The sequence below is a fragment of the Bison bison genome, unplaced genomic scaffold (genome assembly GCF_000754665.1).
Source record: "Bison bison bison isolate TAMUID 2011002044 unplaced genomic scaffold, Bison_UMD1.0 scf7180017864280, whole genome shotgun sequence".
Lineage (NCBI taxonomy): Eukaryota > Metazoa > Chordata > Mammalia > Artiodactyla > Bovidae > Bison > Bison bison.
The window spans coordinates 7,721,285-7,730,611 of NW_011494852.1; the positions used below are offsets into that span (position 1 = coordinate 7,721,285).

The following is a 9,327-nucleotide window of genomic DNA, read 5'->3' on the forward strand; positions in this document are numbered from 1 at the left end:
CGGGAGAGTCACCAGCGAGAGCGCTAGGGCAACCATCACGTGACTATCCGCAGTCTCCCAGGCGCTTCCCCCGCCCGGCGCTAGCGAGGAGCGCGGCCAATGAGAAAAGCATTGCTTGGCCCCCGCGGGTCCGCAGTCCAGCCGGAGTGCGCCTGCGCGCGGCGGGTTGGGGGCGGGGGCGCGCGGGGCTCCAGCCTAGAAGGCACCAGCGGGGCTGGGTCCCGGAGTGGGAAAACTGGAGTGCAGGTAATGTGCGATCTGGGGGCGCGGCGCCTCGGCTGCCTTTATGTTGTCCTTCCTCTATAATGCATTTCTTCTCTCATATCGTCCTCTGTCCCTTTATGTCTCCGTTCCTCCCGTTATGTTGCATCCTGCTTTAATCGTTATCACTCCCTTGTGTTTCCACCACTCTCCTAATGTCGCCATCAATCCCCATAACAAGATTTCGTTCTTTTTAAGTTCCATGGCCACCAAATGTCTCTCCTGTCGTGTCTCCTTCTCCTGTCGCCTACACATCTCTTTTGTTGCTGCTACTTTACAAAGTCCTTCTCATAAATCGTCATCATATCCCCATGTCACCTTCGCACGCCTCCTCTCCCCTTCGTAAATCGCACTCAGGTTTCCCTTCTTTCTCATCCTTTATGTCTCCATCGCTCCCCTGTCACCGTTGCTTCTCTGACAGTCACTGTCTGTGCCTAATGCTTCTAGTGTTTTCTCATTAGGAGTTTTTTTTCTCTCTCTCTCTCTCTTCATGTCTCTGTCATTTTCCCCGTGTCACCTCTCACATACCAGGTACTAGAGCCCGTTATTCTGGCTCCATCGCTAAACCTCTGGGTAACCTTGACCATCTCATCACACCTTTGCAAACTTAGCTTCCTCATTTGTAAAACCCACACAGGGACACCTATGTCAGGGATGAGAGTGAGGATCCTGCGAGTTTATTCTGGTGACATGCCCAGCTCGATGTGGCTAATACAATCAATCATCTCACCCTCACCCTCATCCAGTCACCTTCATCCCCTCCTCCTTGTCACTCTTCCCCTCCCCCCAGCTACCTTCATCATTCCCAGGTTGTCACACTCTCTCTATCCTGACAAGTTCTGCTGCAGCAGCCAACCCCTGCTGTCCCACGTCACAGTCTCCAAGCTGTCCTCCCCTCCGCCACGTCACCACACCTGGGAGGGTGGCCCATCAGCCATTAAGAACCTTGCTCATGTCAATATTAATCCATCCCTCTTTACCTTGGTGGACAGACTGATTTCCCACCCCCAAATTGAGAGCACTTAGCCCATAGCAGGAGTCCAGCAGGGCTTGGTGGGAGGAAGACTCTAGGTAGCTTAGACCCAACCCTCCCTTGATTCATAAAATCAGAGGTACAGAGAGAGGAGGCAGGTCTCACCACACCATCAAACCTCAGCAACCCCAAATCCTCAAGTGAAGAGGCGAATATTTTAGTCACTCAGCTTGCCTTAGCGTGGCTAAGGACAGTCATTACAGTGTGTGCCAGGGACTGGACCCCCCCAGGTGCCAATCTTGGTTTTACTGTTTAGTACTTAAATAGCTGCATGAGCTTGGGCAGGTGGCTTAAGGTCCCAGTGCCTCAGTTACTACATCTGTAATATGGGAATGCAAATACAAGTTATTCATTCAATCGATATTTGTTAAGCATGTTCTACATGCCCAAGACTGTGCTAGGCATATGGACACATGAGTGAACAAAACAGATTCCCTGGCCTCATGGAGTTTACAGTCTATTAACAGCAAGGGCCAGAGACAATACACAAATGGGTAAGTAGACTATATGATATATTGGGGGGATAGGGAATGCAGAGATGGTAGTTTTAAGTAGGGTGACCTGGTGACATTTGAACAAAGACTTGAAGAGGGGGAGAGAGTGACATGGCTCTCTGAGGGAAGAACAGCATTCTAGGCGGAAAGTAAAAGTGTTAGTCGCTCAGTCGTGTCCCACTCTGTGACCCCATGGACTGTAGCCAGCCAGGCGCCTGTGTCCATGGAATTCTCCAAGGAAGAATACTGGAGTGGGTAGTCATGCCCTTCTCCAGGGGCTCTTCCCAACCCAGGGATTGAACCCAGGTCTCCCACCTTGAAGGCAGATTCTTTACTGCCTGAGACACCAAGGTAGCCCCATTCTAGGCAGAGGGAACAGCACATGCAAAGGCCCTGAGGTAGCAGCCTACATGGCATTGGTAAGGGGTAACGGGGAGGCCAGTGAGGGAGGAGAGGGATGGGGGATGAAGTCAGCGGGGTGATGGGGGAGTCAGCGGGAGGTCTCACGGGCCGTGGAGAAGACTTTGGCTTTACTCTGAGTGAGGTGGGTTTGGAAGAGAGGACGGATGTGATCTGATGTGACATGAAGCCACAGCAGCAGCTGGAGAACTTCTACCAAGGATGGACTGGCAAGAGCAGCCTGGTTGGAAGAACAACTGAAGTCCTTTTTTAAAGCTGCACTCATATCCTTTATACTTGGAGAAAGTTTCCAATGTCCTTCTCAAAGATTGAGGGGAGGGAGAAGGGGGGTGTCGGTAGAGGTTTTGAGAGGCTGTTCGGGAGGGAGGGAGGAAACCACAGGTCTACAGATATTAGACAGCAGGAGAGGGGGCTGTCTACCCAGCACCCTAGGGAGCTTGGGCTCAAATCCTGGCTTCCTGGCTTTGTCCCTTTATGCCAATGACTAAACTGCTCTAGGTCTTTAGTTCACTTATCTGTTTGTTGTTGTTGAGCCCCTAAGTCGTGTCTGACTCTTTGCAACCCTATGGACTGTAGCCTGCCAGGCTCCTCTGTCCATGGGATCCTCCAGGCAAGAATACTGGAGTGGGTTGCCGTTTCCTACTCCAGGGGATCTTCCCAACCCAGGGATGGAACCTGCGTCTCCTGTGTCTCCTGCATTGGCAGGAGGATTCTTTACCACAGAGTCACCTGGGGGAAGTTAGGCTAAAACAAAACAAAAACACTGTTTTGAGAATTGTATATATAAAGTGTTTTGAGCAGTGCCTGGTTCAATAAACATAAGGATCCCCACTATCTCTCCCATATCCTACCCTTCCACAGCCACAGACCTCCCGGAGGGTAGCAAGGAAAAGACACCCCGCCTTATTTTGTGTTTGTGAGTTGGTTTGACAGTATAGTGCCCTGGAACAGAACTGAGCTCTGGGATCAGATTCCCAGCCGACAAACCAACCCTGTGTGACCTGGGCAGTGATTTCCCTGAGCCCTGTCTCATCTGAAAAACAGGGATAATAATGCTTTTTCCCCCAGATGTTTTTTTTTTTCATTTGTTTGATTTGGGGGGGAGGGTTTGGGGGCCACACAGCCTGTGGGATATTCGTTCCCTGACCAGGGACCGAACCTGTGCCCCCTGCGTTGGAAGTATGGCATCTCAACCATGGGAAGTCCCTGTTGTTTGTTTGAATGGCGATGTCAACCACTTTCACGTGATGCCACAGCGCCCCTCTCTTGTTTTCTTTTTCTCCCAGGTACATAGTGTAGGTTTCACTCATTGATCTATTGTCTCACTCCCTCAAAAGAATTTCTTCCTTCCTAAGGATTTTTTTTTCTCTGTTTTTCTGTGCTGCATCTCCAATTTCTAGACAGGGCTTGTCAGCAATAGTTGAATAAATACTAGTTGAATGAATAGATGGATGAACTGGCCACTGAGCATCTGCCATATACTGTCCCTGTGCTGGGTGACATGGGGGACACAGCAGTGACAGCCAGCCCGGCCCTCCCCTCGTGGATTCTGGACCCATCATCAGGTAGTGACAGTCCAGTGGTCAGGGCCAGGTTGGGAGAAGCACAGGCAGAGGGGTCCAGGCTAGGATTGGTAAGCCCAGGGGACTGCCAGTCCCATGGAGGATGTCTGGACCAGCCAGGGAGTCAGGGAGGGCTTCCTGGAGGAGGCGGTACATAAGCTGATAGAGGTGAGCAACCTGAAGAGAGAAAAGTATGCTAGGCAGGAGGGGCAGCTGTGGGCAGGTTTGGTGGTAAATGTGTGGTTTCAGTTCGAGGAACTGAAAGATATTAAATATGACTGGGCCATGGAGAATGGTACAAGCATAAGCCCAAAAGATTATTAAGGAAAGGGCTCTGGGAGCCACAGTGAGAAGCTGAGACTTTATCCTGTGCACACTGGAGGGCCACAGAGTATTTGAGCAGGTGAGGGGCGAGTCAGACTCAGATCGGAGGGGGAAATAGAAGTGTTTGAGTGGAGGCTGGGAGCCACAGGAGGTGGCTGGAATGGGGACCCAGGTGAGAGAGGCCAGTTCATGGCCTTGGAGGGGAGGTGAAAAGGGTGGGTGGGAGACACTCTTGGGAGGCCAAGTGGATAAGTTATGGGGGACCCAGGACTCTGGGGGCATCAGGGCTTTCTGGGGAAGGTGGAACACAGGCCGAGACCTGAAGGCTGGGTAGGACAGCTCTCCTGGGAATGGGGACCCAGGGGAGGGGCAGGTTAGGGAGAGATGCTAAGGACAGTTGGAGACATGGGTATAAGGGGCTTAGGGACACCTGGGTGGAGGTATCTAGGAGGCCATGGGACTTGCAGAGCTGAAGTTCAAGGAGGAGATACGAGTCACAGACAGCTTTGAAGTCAGAGGAACTGAAACTGTCAGATGGGGAAGGTGCACAGGCACTGTCCCTGGAGAGCCCAGGAGGGCATCATAAGACAGTTGCACTTTGTCCCGAAGGCAGTGGGCAGCCACAGAGCGGGCTTGAGTAGGGATGGGACAGCTTTTGAGTTCCAGTTCCCAAGTATTCACCATTCATGGTGGTGGGGGTGGGTTGGGGTGGTTCGTGTATGCCTTTTTTTGCTTTTTTTTTTTTTTTTTACTGATTTGTTTTTCAGACCGAGCATCTTCTATCCCTGGAAGGGGCACCTTCTGGGGTCCTTTGAAACAAAGGTTCTACCTCTAAAAACAAAAACGTTTACAAAACCAGTGCTCCGTACTATTTTCTGTAGACTTGATCACAGACGATTGTGCGGTCGGTCCAAAGGGGTCTGCACAATCAAATGAAAATTGGCCCCTTTAAACCAAGAACTGGTCTGTTTTGAACCATGCAGAAGGTCCCTAGGTTTGTAAATGTTTCCTAAGGTGTGGCCTGTCCAGTGCTTCAGAGGTGCTTTAGCAGCTAAGTGGCCCACCCTGAATTTTACCCTCAGGCTGAAGTGCTACTATCTGTACCTACCCTATTGCCCCAGGCTCAGAACACAAGCTACTGATCATTGTGTAGGAATTCAGTGTCACTGAATCTTAAAGCGACATCTAAAGTCTTTTCTCTCTTCTACTGCTCTTTTCTTCTGTTTTCAGAAGAAAAACAAACATTTACAATGTGCTGGGCACTTGGTGGGTAGAGGAATAAATCAGACATAGACTTAGCTTTTCAAGGGACACATATATAAGTTTATCTGTGATAAGTAGTGTGTTCAGGGTATTAGGGGACACAACTCACCAGCCAGCTTGTATCTGTGTGAAGTGACTGTTGTGGATGGGTTTCATTGACTCTGCCCAGCAAATGTCATGTTGGTATATTAGTCTCCCCAGTGTTCTGAAGAATGCAAGTGAGGCTCAGAAAAGGTAGTCTCTTCTCCAGGTAAAGCACAGAGCTGAGATATGAATCAAGGGCTTGGGGACTGTGAGGCCCACCCTCTTAAAGCAGCCACCACTCCCCAGACAGGCATAAAGTGATCCTTTTTTTTTTCCTGACCATGCCACATGGTATACTGGACCTTAGTTCCCCAACTGGGGATCGAACCTGCACGCCATACAGTGGAAGCACAGAGTCTTTACTGAACTGCTGCTGCTGCTAAGTCACTTCAGTCGTGTCCGACTGTGTGACCCCATAGACGGCAGCCCACTAGGCTCCCATTCCTGGGATTCTCCAGGCAAGAACATGGAGTGGGCTAAGGAAGTCCCAATCCTCTTTTTATGAATGAGGCCAGCAGGGCTCAAAGAAATAAAGCCCTGTGCCCAATGTCACTGAGTATGAAAGTGACAGAGGGCTTCTGGCTGTCCAGTGGCTAAGAGTCCACGCTCCCAAAGCAGGAGGGACCCGGATTCAAGCCCTAGTCAGGGAACTAGATCCCACATGCCACAACTAAAGATCCCACGTGCTGCAACTAAGCCCTGATGCAGCCGTATATTTATTTATTTATATATAAGAAAATTTCTGAAAAAAAGTGACAGAGGTGGGATTTGAACCCTGGATTCATCAGTCCAGAGCACTTCTGTGGAAGGGGGATCAAGTCTCCCACCCTCACCAGGGGTGGGGGTGTTTAGGGAACTGTGACCCAACACAGGTCTCAGAAGCCCAGTGGGTTTTGTTTCCTCCTTGTCCCTGGGCTATGGTGTCACACCCAGGGTCAGGCAAGGCACACGCCAAGGGGACAGGGAGATATTCAATGGGCTGGTGAAACTGCACAATTCAGTTGTACAGGCTGGGACTCAAAACAGCCAAAACCCAAACTGGGACTGAAACCTACTTTCTTTTCATCTAAATCACACACCTGGTCTCAGGATTTAATGAAGCTTAGGTTCTTTACGTCTCAGCACAGAAAATTCAGTGAGGGACAAAGTGATAGGTGAAAAGTGGATTTATTTAGAGAGAGACACATTCCATAGACAGGATGTGGTTCATCTCAAGAAGCAAGAACGGCCCTGGGAGAAACACGCTCCACAGAGTGTGGGCCATCTCAGAAGGCAAGAGTCCCTGAAATAGGGAGTGGTTAATTTTTATGGGCTGAGTAATTTCTTTTTTTGGCTGCACTGGGCAGCATGAAGAATCTTAGTTCCCCCATCAGGGATCAAACCCATGCCCCCTGCAGTGGAAGTGCTGAGTCTTATTATAATCACTGGACCAGCAGGGAAGTCCCTGGGCTGGGTAATTTCATAGGCTAATGAGTAGAAGGATTGTTCTAACTATCTTGGAGAAAGGGTGGTAAGATTTCCAGGAATTGAGCCACCACCGACTTTTGGGCCTGGGCCGGCTTTGGAACTGTCATGGCACCTCTGAGTGTGTCATATGCTAATATATATAATGAGACTCCAGGTCCACTGAATAAGGTCACATTCACAAGTTCCAGGAATGATGACCACATCCAACTTACCAGTTTTGAGGCCACCATTCAACTCACTCACCCCCAGAGGAGATCATATTTCCTCCTCTGCCCAGAACCTACCCTTGGCCCCATTCTTGCCACAGTCCAGGTAGCTCTGCATAATCTGGTCCTGTGACCTCTGATTCACCTCCTCTCCCTCCCCGCACTGCCATTCCACTGCAGATACATGCCTGCTTGCTCTTCTCTATCCCCACAGGCATACTCCTGCCTCAGGGCCTTTGCACTTAGAATACTGTTCTGTAGCTCTCTTCCTCCCCTCCTTGAAGTTTTTTTCTCAGGTATCCCCTTCTCTGTGCAGCCTTCCTTGTCCTCCTCATTTTCAAGTGCAAGTAATCCCACCCCCACCCCAACCCCGTCCCTCTCCCCTGAGTCTTTATAGCATATATTATCTTCTAACATATAATTTACTTTTTTTTTTGGTCTGTCTTCAAGTCTGTTTTGTTCACAGTGATCTCCCCAGTGCTTAAAACAATACCTGTGCACAATAAAGGTGTGCAAAATTAATGAACAGCCTTGTGAAAAGTGGGCAGTATTGTTACTTTGCCCATTTTGCAGATGGGGACACCAAGGCACAGATGTGTTGTCAGTTCTCTGAAATCAAATAATCGCATACATACTGAGGTTCATATTAAGATCAGGCATCTGGCTCCGGATGCCACAAGTGTTAACTGCCTCACCAATCTAATGCAACCTACACCACCTCTCCAGTACTGGTTTTCTTTTGAAGTAGCTAGGTGCGTTTGCTTTGATAAAAATATAGCAAGTCAGAATTCAACCCATCAGTAAAGACTTGTCATCATGGCACAATTTGAAAGCCAAAAGATTGCTAACAAACTGAATAAAAGGCGTCTTCAGTTCAGTCGCTCAGTCACATCAGACTCTGCAACCCCACCGACTGCAGCATGCCAGACTTCCCTGTCCATCACCAGCTCCCAGAGCTTGCTCAAACTCATGTCCATCGAGTCTATTTTCTTTGTAATTTTGGTTTATCAGCGGCCACCCCAGTTCCCCTGCCTCACCGTGCTGTGCACCATCCCTCACATCTTCTAGCCCTACCTTTCCCCAGTTTTGTTTCCGTTGATCTTAGCTTCCCTCCTAGGGAAGGGAATGGCAACCCACTCCGGTATTCTTGCCTGGAGAATCCCGTGAACAGGGAACCCTGGAGGGCTACAGTCCGTGGGGTCGCAAAGAGTCCGACACAAATGAGCAACTAATACTACTACTAGCTTCCCTAATTTCACCTCACCTTCTGTTCCAACCACATAGTCTTAAATAAAGCGTTTCTCACCAAGGGCAAATAAAAGGCAAACTTGTTTCCTGCGCCATGCCTCCCCTCCCCCACCCTTGGACCCTGCGGTCAGCCTTATCGAAGACTGTTACCTTCTGTTTCTCTTGGTGACCTACGGAGATCAGATAAGCTTGATCTGTTGCTATTCTTTGCTGGATCCATACTCTTTTTGGCTGGCTCCCTGTGATGGGGTGGGGGTGGGGTGGGGGTGGGGGAATCCCTACTTGTGCTCTTCTGCCTTTATCCAAACTGGGATCAGACGTTGAGGGGGAAGGGGTTTTCAAATTATCCTTTCAGGTCTAGGCTGGATCTTGCGGTGAGTGGTGAACCAAACTCCCTTTTGGAATTTTCTTTTTTTTTAAATCACATTAATGCGTGGAATGAATTTTTAAAAACCTGACAAAACCTGGGACGCGTCAACACCTGTGTTCGCTTTATAATTATTTTTTTAACCCGCACAGAGATATTTTTCTCTTCTGTAAGTCGCTCATATTTCACGATTTTAAAAAAGAAAATAGGCGTAGGATAAAAAGCGATCCTGACGCACCCCCAAATCCTGTTGTCAAGGCAACCACTTCTGACGCTGTTTCTTCTTTCAATAATAACCCTTCTCTACCTTTGTGCACTTCCTGCCTGGGTAGGGGAAAGGGGGTCCTGCCCCTCTTTCATTGAGAGAGGTGGGCGGGAAAGGGGGAATCCCTCCAACTTATTTCTACAGCTGTGGCCTTAAATTCTGTTTCGGAGATACGAGATGGTAGATGGGAAACCCTCTTTATCCCTTCAGCTGGAGCCTGGATTTTTTTTTTTAACACCAAAAACATTCTGTATTGGGATATAGTCAATTAACCATGTTGTGGTAGTTTCAGGTGAACAGGGAAGGGGCTCGGTCACACATATACATATATCC

At 49.2% G+C, this 9,327-nt stretch overlaps 1 protein-coding gene across 2 annotated transcripts in view; it reads left to right on the forward strand.

The window, feature by feature from the left end:
* Positions 1-142: 142 nt before the first annotated feature.
* The window catches only part of PLD3 (phospholipase D family, member 3), a 19,395-nt gene continuing 10,210 nt past the window's right edge, over positions 143-9,327 (forward strand). For both annotated transcript variants that reach the window (XM_010849233.1, XM_010849234.1), the window contains exon 1: positions 143-246. The gene's annotated coding sequence lies outside the window, so the exon portion shown is untranslated. The remainder of the gene's footprint in view (positions 247-9,327) is intronic.